A 10,099-nucleotide genomic window follows, 5' to 3' on the forward strand; every position below is an offset into this window, starting at 1 on the left:
TAACCTTTAGACTCTTCGATATGTGTTTACTCAAACAGAGTTAAATATCCAACAAAGAAGGTGGTTGTAATTGTTGAAGGACTAAAACAAGAGTGTTCTCTACCACCCTGGAAAGGACAATATGGTTGCAGATGGTCTAAGTTGTATGACCAACAGTAGTGTGTCTTATGTAAATGAAGCCAAGAATGACCTAGTGAATAATGTTCATAGGATTGATAGATTGGGTGTTATATTGGAAGATTCTTCGAAAGGTTGTTTTATGGTCCATCGTAACTCCGAGCCATCTTTTTTGGTTGAGGTGAAGTCCAAACAACACCTTGATCAAATATTGATGAGGTTAAAGGAATCAGTTCTTGGTAATCTTAATGAGTCATTGGGGGGATGTTGTCCTGAGGTATCAAGGAAGGTTGTTTCTTCCCGATGTAGATGTCTTGAGGAACCAGATTCTTGAGGAAGCTCATGGGTCTCATTACTCCTTTCATCCGGGTTCTACAAAGATGTACCATGACCATAGGGAATTATTTTTGTGGGAACGCTTGAAGAAGGACATAGCGGAATTTCTTGCAATGTATCCAAATTGCCAACAAGTGAAACTCAAACACCAAAAGTCGAGTGGTTTACTTTAATAAATCCAAATTTCTTCTTGTAACTGGGAAGATATCAATATGGATTTTGTGGTAGGTTTGCCTCGAACACAAAATACAATATGACTCCATATGGGTGGATAGATTGACCAAATCCGCTTATTTTATTCTAGTGAAGTCTACTTACACGGCGGATTATTATGCAAGGAACTTCATAGATGAGATTTGGTGTCGGCATTGTATTCCGTTATCCATCATATTTGATAGGAGTGAACAATTCACATCTAGGTTTTGGAGGTCATTCCAAAAAGGGTTGGGTACCAAAGTGAAGCTAAGCACCAATTTTCATCCTCAAACGAATTGCCAAGGAGCGTACTATTCAAACCCTTGAGGATATACTTAGAGCTTGTATGATTGATTTCAAGGGAAATTGGGATAAGCATTTTCCTTTGGTTGAGTTTGCTTAAAATAATAATTACCATTTATTTATATCTATGGCTCCTTATGAAGCCTTGTATGGTAGGAGATCTAGATCTCCAATTGGATGGTTTGAAATGGGCGAATCTTCACTTTTGGGTCCCAATTTGATTTAAAATACTTTGGATGACGTTACTATCATAAGGAATGGCATAAAACCATCCTATAGATGGAAAAAGTCTTATGCCAAGCATAGGATAAGGGAATTACTGTTTTAGAAGGTCATAAGCGTATCGTAAAATTTCGCCTATGAAAGGGGTGGTGAGATTTGGCAAGAAAGGGAAGTTGAGTCTTCATTATGTGGGTCCCTATGGAATCTTGCAAAATATAGGTAATGTGGCCTATGAGTTGAGGTTTCCTAGCGAATTGGCCTTGGTTTCTCGTGAGTTCCATGTTTTTATGCTTTAAAAGTGTATCAGCGATCCCGAGTCTATTATTCCATTTGAGGGTATTGGTGTACATGAGAATCTCTCTTATGAGGAGGTTCCGGTTCAAATCCTTGATAGGAAAGTAAAGGAATTAAGGAACAAAGAGGTATCTTCCGTAAATGTGTTATGGAAGAATCGTCTAGTTAAGGGTGCAACATGGGAGCCCCAGACTGACATGAAGTCCCATCACCATCATCTATTTGGATAACTAAGGTTAGTTATTCCTACTAATAATGAAAATAATGACTAAATTTGAAGTTGGCTTTTTTGGTGATGTTTTGCAAAAAATGATCTTGTTACATTGACTTACAGCGATGTTATGCCTGTAGACTTGACAATTTGCAATTCTTCTTGTTTCGAGTTATGTTGTGCATTTTGATATCGGGAGCCTTTATGCAATGATATTGAAATGTTGTTAAGTTGAGTTTTGGCATAATTGACTCATATATGGTATGTTGATCTCATGTTGTTGTGAGAAGGAAATTCTACATAATAGGATTTTGTGCCTTATATGTGGTAATTGAAGTTTTTGAATTGCTATTTGCAAAAAAACCATGATTTATGTCATAACTCTTGTTATAATGTGTTGCTGTTGGTTGGGCTGCTAGTCTTGAGTCTATTCCTTTCTTGTAAAGAAATTTAGTATGATTCGGGGATGAATATTCCTAACGAGGGGATGATGTAATACTCCGAAAGTCTAAGACATGTTCTAGAGACTAATATATGTGTCACTAGGTTTAGAAATTTTTTTAAGGTCAATTTTAAGGTATATAGGTCATTTAATAAGTTTAGAAATAAAAACGTCAATGAACGTCCATGACGTCCGAAAACTAGTTCAATAAGGGTCTAGTGTGCCTTAGCCTATTTGACTAAGTTTTAGGAGTCAGAAAACGATGAATTTAGGTAGAGGAATGTCTATCACATATTAGATTTAATTTATAGTCGAAACAATTGGGTACGTCTCTCCAAGGACCAACCAAAGGCCCTTGAGGAGGACCCTAGCAATTTGTGGAAAAAGCAGCCAAGAGGCAGTGTCCACAAACAAAACCAGTCGATTACTCGTGGTCCAATTGAGGGAGTGTCAATGGACAGTTAGATTTTTGTCCAAGAATGTAATTTGACAATTGTCTGATCTTAACAAAGGACCAATAGAACGGTTGGTCCCTTAGTCCGTTGATTGACAAACGGGGTGTAGACGGGGTCTCGTCTGTGAGTCCCTTGTTTTGCTACTCATTTTTATTTTACGTAAATTAATTAATTAGGGGGTTAGTTAATTCTTTATGGGTTAAATGAGGTCTAATTAAGTTTGTTAATGACCTATCTAAAGAGCCTAACCCAATTAGACTGACCTAAGACCTCATAATTCCCAAACTCAAATTCTCCTCCTTCTCTCTTCTTCCTCTCTCCCAAGTTGAAGAACACCATAAAAGTCAAGGTCAAGGGGTTCTAGTGATGCTAAACACAAAAGTATCTCCATAAAAATTCATCAATCATTAAAGGTATGGGTTTCCTTTGTCCTTTGGGACTTCTTTCCCCAAAGTGTTCCATGAAATTGATTTACAAAAGTATGAAAATCAAGTGGGTTTTCCATCCAATACGAAATTGATTTTATGAATTGCTTTCTTTATGATTACATTTGGATATTATGAATAAATTAACATGTATTATAACTCAATTATGTTATTTCTTGATGGGTTGGTCTTATTTGTAGAAGATGACACATTCCCCTTAACCCTAGGTTGTGATCTTGAGTTAAACTCTCTAGTATTGATGTAATTTGCTCGGTTAATGTGTGAATTACTATCCGATGATGTTATTGTGACAATTTATGTTTATATTGAGAGGAATTGTATTCCTACCATGCTAGTTCTTGAGTAATTGACCCAGATGGTGAAGTAGACTAGGAACTTGATGTAACTCTCTAATTCTAGGCTATGAATTAGTGAGGGATTGTCGTATAATTATTCGATTGGTATTGTTATTGTGTTGTTTAATATTATATTATTCTACTATACCATTGTTGGTTTAAGTTGGAGGTTGATGGTAAGAGCTTGAAGATGGCATTGTGAATAGGATTGAGTAAATCTTGTGATTCCTATTCTTTACTTCTGTTTTGTTTATTTCTATTTTGTTTAACTAATGATGTTGTATTGAAGTAGACTTTATATTAAGATTGATAGGGTTGGTAAAATGTTCAATAGAAATGTATTTTAACTACGTATTGTGAGTTGTTGTCTAAGATGTACATGTTATGAGGATGGTGATAACTTACCAATGGTCCTTATTATGATGTGACTATGTAAATGTGCTAACCTCACTTGTATGAATTGTAATTAAAGGAAAATAATCATGCAATTTTTATTGAACTATGATGATTATAATTATACAAGGGATAGACCCTATGACTTACATTAAGATATGATGATTAAAGGACATTAAAGACATTTCAAAAGGGACTCTATCTTAGCACCGAGTGAACTAGTGTGAGGAGTCTCCCTTCCCACACAAGGAATGTAGGATCACCAATGTACTCATGAAATTGGACCCTATATGCATCTAGCACAAAGAGGGTCCCTACTATATCTCCTAGTTCTTGAACTATCTTGCCCCCATAGGAATACTAGATAGTGGATCCACATCGTTGTTATGTTCTTGTTTTGGTAGTACCTTAGCAAATAGTTTGCCTTCCTTCAGTGTAGGGTAATATGACACCGGATTCCACATTAACTCATGTGGTCTATGTCGGTTAAGGCAAGATTTTCCCAAAATATAAAATAAACTAAAAGAATGAACTCTAACTAGGATGACCTAATGGTCTAGCTTAGTCTAGGTAGGGGTAGGGACTCTACCTAAACAATGCACTAGTTAGCCTTGAGGGAATTCTTAGGAAGGATGCTATTATATATGTTTATTCTTATAATGGTACATGGTATGTATATGATGATCTTGCACATCGATGATACTGTGGGACGATTGGTTTCATTTATTGTTGTGATTGCACTAGTTGACTTAACGAGGGTTCATAGGTAGTTGTCTTGGTTTTGTTATGTTGTAATGAACTCTTACCCATGCTTGTTGCTATTATAAATTGATTATAGTGTTGTGTTGACTAAGTGTTCTATTATGTGATATGCATGTTGTCTTGACTAGACCTAGTATTGTTGGTCATGTGATGTATGTGATCTTGACTAAATGAATATGTCTTACTGATTGGCATGGTCTTCTTGAATGTGCATAAGGCTTTTCAAAATAAATTTCATACTTTAATTAAATCTCCCCTTTTAGCATGATTTTATGATGTGTGTGCATATGGTCTCATACTTAGTACAAGTGGTGTACTAACCCCATTTTCTCCTTTTTTCCCCAACATCTTAGGTTCCGGTTGTTGAAGATCTTTTTGAGACGACTTTGAAGGAGGACTTGGAATTTTCACTCATATAAGTTCGGTAGGTCCTCACTTTCTAAGGGAAATTCTACTATCAAGATTTTGATATTGTTCTAGTTATAAGACTTCTAGTTCTTTCCTTTTCATTTGAGTATAATAGATTCTATAGCCTATATTTGGCTATTACGTTGATGTATGGGATATGCCCAATTGATATACTCTTATTTTAGATGGTAATGAGATGAGACATCTGTTTAAGACTATGTTATATCCTACATATCTAGATGCAATAAAAGTAGATGACGAAGTAATCTTCCTGTTTGACGAGTCTATGTATACTCGATATTACTATATTATGTGTATGCAAAAGGTCTATGTAAAGCTCAAGATAGATATATAAAAGTTTTATATTTTCCGCATTTTTGATAGATGAGTGTAATAATGTAAGCTAAGAGACTAGTCTAAGTCTTTAAAGAGGACGCCGCCTGCCAATTAGGTCTAAGGGGTGCTCCCCGGATGTAAGAGATCGAACCTACAAGTTGAGTTCTTTATTTCACAATGACCGCTTACACTTCTTTAGGGAGGTTAAATTTGAGCATATTAGTACTCCCTAGATGATGGACTAATTGCTGATTGGTGGACGCAACCGAAGAACTGTATATGTATACATGAGCCAAGGGTGCCCAACCAAATTTCATTAGCTCTCTTTTTCCTACATTATTTAGGATTTGGTTTTTATAAATATTAGTTTTCTTTTGTTTACATGTTGTTAGAATTTTTGAGATATGTTCTTTTGGCTTTTAGAATTGTTTTTCAAAAACTTTTGGCATTTAATTTTTGGAATGTTGATTTATGAAATTTTATTTTTGTTCTTCAAATCAAGATTATGGCGTTCATCTATTTGAATTGTAAGTTCTTGATTTATTCTATTAACCCTATTGTAATGTGATCACACGTGTATGAGTAACTAAATAAAAAAATAGGATTGAGGAACCATATTGAGTAATTTATAGCGCACAACTAATAACAAAGTAAATCTAGAGTAGTGTTTATGCATGTATTGTTTATATCTCCGTTTTGAATGTTTTTTGATGGTGCACAAATTAGAACTCAATATATTCCTACCATCCCCACCACGGAAGTAATGAATGAGAAAGAGATTCAACAATGGAAATTTAGCATGACACAAACACCCCAGAAGTCCTATGATATAGACTTTAGTCTCACGTATTAAATAATTATTAAAATGATATTTCCAAACCTATACAAATATAATAAACTTGTTTTAGAAGTATTAGATCCTAGATATCACAGGATAACCTTGACGTCCGGAAACTAGAGAAATCGAACTAGTAGACGTCCTTAGGTTTTGTTAAGGTTTGGGAGTGTCTTATGAACTCTAAAAGATGTAAAACAACTTTAAATATGTCAAATGATGTTTTTAGGGTCAAAATGTCTAGTTACGACTCCCCAAGGACCACCCAAAGGGTCCTTGAGGATGCCCAAGCGTTGGCAAGGGGGATGCTAAAGCAGCTTGCAATATAGGCCGTATGTGAGGGTGTCTTCCCGTCGCGCAGCCCACACATAAAAGGAAAAAGTACCTCTCCACGCGGGCCTTCATGAGGATCACTTCTTCAAGCCAGATTCTAGAAAAAAAAGATTCAAAAGTGCCCCCGCGACGTGCAGCCATCCAAATTTAATCACTTCGTTTTTAAGTTAAATTGACTTCACAAAAAGATCCAATTAATTGAGGGGTCTTTTGGGTAATTTAGGGGGATGACTATACATTAATTTTAGGTCACTCATAATACTTATTACCCACCCAAATGAATTCTCCAATTGAAACCAAAATCACTCACACTTCTCTCTAGTTTCTCCCACTACTCCACACATGCCCGTTGAAGAAAAAGACAAAGATTTCTTTAGGGCTTCAAGATCAATACTTTCCTTTACCATAATTGAAGTATTCTCAAGGTATGGAAGCTATTCACTCTTGGGATCGATTTCTTCAAGAGGTTCTTCAATATTTGTATTTCAATGTACTTCAAAAACCTTGTTTTCATCGAATTTCATGCTTATTGTTTCTATATGAAATTGTGTAGTGTAAATTCGATTATTGTTGATGAATTATGCATATTGATGTGTTCTCCTAACCCTAACTTGTAATCTAGGTTTGTTTGTGATTGAGAAAGATATAATTGAATTTGTTATTGTTTAATTTTTTTAACACTCTAGAAGTTCATGACTTGGTCTAGATCTTCCCTATATGAAGTTAAACTCAAAATACTATTTCTAAGCCTAAATTAATGTATTGAAACTAAGTAGTAAGTTTTAGAGTCAAAATGTCAAAAAAACAACATTTACGTCCGTAGAATTGTGAAATGTGTGCTAGTGCGCCTTGGCATGTTTCATGGTATTTTAATATTATAAATTTAGTGAAAATTGGTAAAATGTGTTGAATAGATAGAAGAGTTTGTTTAGGTTTGAAATGTCCGGGTACGACCCTCCAAGGACCACCCTAAGGGTCCTTGGCGAGGACCTTTCCATTCGACCCAAAACTGTCATTTGGCACATTATGTATTCATTAACCAAACGAGGATCCATCGTTTGATCGACGCTCCGTTGATGTTTTTGATGGTTTGAACTTAGAAATTTTTCCTAAATTTCCCAAATTACCAGTCTCTGTTCAAAATGACGCCCTTGTAGGATGGGCCGTTGATGGGACTACAGTCTCTAGGTCGGGATCTCGTGGTTTGGGGTTGAATTTCACTGTTAAGTTTAAATTAGCGAGTCAATTATTTAATTAGTTAACTTTTAATGTATGGCTAATTAATTTAGTTTCGGGAGTATATAAGGACGAAACCTCATTAAACTAACCTTACACCCCATATTTCCCAAACCCAATTGTCTACAACTTCTCTCTACTTTATCTCTCTATTTGAAGACTCCATTGAAGACCATGCTTCAAGGATCACTAGGGCTTCAAGACTTCATTTTTTCGCCATGAAACACTAAGAAATCACAAGTTATGGGAGCTATTCACAATTAGCATCTCTTTCCCCAAGAGGATCTTCGAAATTTGTTTCGGATGAAATCAACAACATGGTTTTTCTTGCCATTTCTTGATTGATCTTCCAAATTAATTTTTTGTTGGTTTAGTTTGATTATTATTTATACATTATCATTAAATATTGTTTAATTTTTGTAGTTATTAGTCTTTGACCTTGTTCTATGGAAAAAATCATGATTGAACCCTTTTTCCTAACCTTAGGTTATGAATTGAGGTTAAATTGATTAGTGATGATACAATTGACTTAGTTATTGTATAGATTACTATTATATGATTTAATTAAGTGTATTTATGGATAAATGGTTGTATTTATTGTAAGATGTTGAAGAAGTCTTATGAAGGCTATGTGGTAAGACATTGTGATCTTGAGTTTTTTACTTCAATAATGATGGATTGTACTTTCTTATGGTATTCAATTCAAGTAATTTATGTGATTAGATTAAGAATATGATGATATGATGATTATGATTAAATGTATTGACTATATATTAATTGTGCAATCATGTTAAGTGTATGATGATACAAGGTTGAAAATGAATCATTTGTGTGCCTTACTATGATATGAATATGATATGTTGATCTCACAAATGAAGGGTTGTTATGAATGGAAATTCTCATGAAATACCTAATGAGATAATTACATGTTATACAATCATATGGTCTATATAAAACAATTATGATTAAGAATGACTAAATGACATTTCAAAAAGGAACTTTAGCTTAGCATGGAGGACACTTGACAATGAGAGTTGTTGACTCCCCAATGGAAGGGAGATTAACCAAATGTTCTCATGAGATAAGGACTGCAATTGCTAATGCACATGTAGAGGGTTTAATACATATATCCTAGTTCCTTAATTATGTTTCCTCCATAGGAATACTATCTAGTGGATCAACCTAGAATGTTATGTTCCTATTTTAGTACTACCTAGGCAAGTAGAGCACCATCTTTCGGTGTAGTGTTTCATGACACTAGATTCCACGTTTATCTCACATTGTCTAATATTGGTTAAGGCAATTTTTCCCAAAGTAAAATGAATTTATGAAGTAATGAAGATGAACACTAACTAGGGTAACTTGAGCGGTTCTACTTAGTCTAGGTAAGGGTATGAGACTCTACTTGTACATGGAACAAGTTGACCTTGAAGGAAGTCGTAGGAGGTTGTTTTTATGTACTTATGATATGAATGAAATGTCTATGATGACATGTTGATGATCCTATATAATGTTAGTTTCATTGATGAACATGATAATGGTCTACATTGATATATATGATTATGAATATACATGATATGAATAATCATAGACATTGCTTATGATCCTTTTTTTAGTTTACTTGAATATGTGGTGTTATAAGACTTCACATAAGCATTGAACCTATAGTCTTGGGATGTGATTGTGAGTAAGGATCTTATATATTATCATGTTATACACTGTTGTACATGAATTATTGTTGTGACATTATGTTCGAGTTGTTATGGTTATATAATATTAATATGATTACATTCATGTTGATATGACATTATGTTGATTATACTCATGTTGACTTGACTTATGAAAATGGTATTGTGGTTAATATGGACTTGTCTTAAGTGAATATGTGATCATTGGCTTGTATATATTCTTAACGGTGCATAAAGGCTTTTCAAAGTGACTTCGAATGGTTTTAAACTAAATGTCTTTTATAAGAATGATTTCTATGGTTGACTTGCATATGTTTCCATACTTAGTACACATGGTTGTACTAACCCATATTATTTCCCTTTTCCCAAACAATGTAGGTTCGGGCCATCAAAGTAGTGGAGGCAACTTTCCAAGAAGACTTGGACATTATTCCCCAGTTTATTAATATTCCTGAATCTTTGGCATGTTACTTTTTCATCATTTTATCTATGAAGTTCTTATGTGTAAAGATACTATTTCATTCCATTATCTTTGAGACTATTTTTGTAAGCCTATGTGTGTCTCTTCTTTATTGAAGTATGGGTTAGGCCTAAATATTGTAATACTCCTTAGATGTTTGATGTGAGACAATGTTATTAGACTATTTTCTATGTATTAGTTATGTAGTCTAAACGAGAAGACTATGTAAGCTTCATTACGTGAGAAGTCTATGTAAACTCCATATATGATATGTGAGAGGTCTATGTATAGC

The sequence above is a fragment of the Solanum lycopersicum genome, chromosome 2 (genome assembly GCF_036512215.1).
Source record: "Solanum lycopersicum chromosome 2, SLM_r2.1".
Taxonomy (NCBI): domain Eukaryota; kingdom Viridiplantae; phylum Streptophyta; class Magnoliopsida; order Solanales; family Solanaceae; genus Solanum; species Solanum lycopersicum.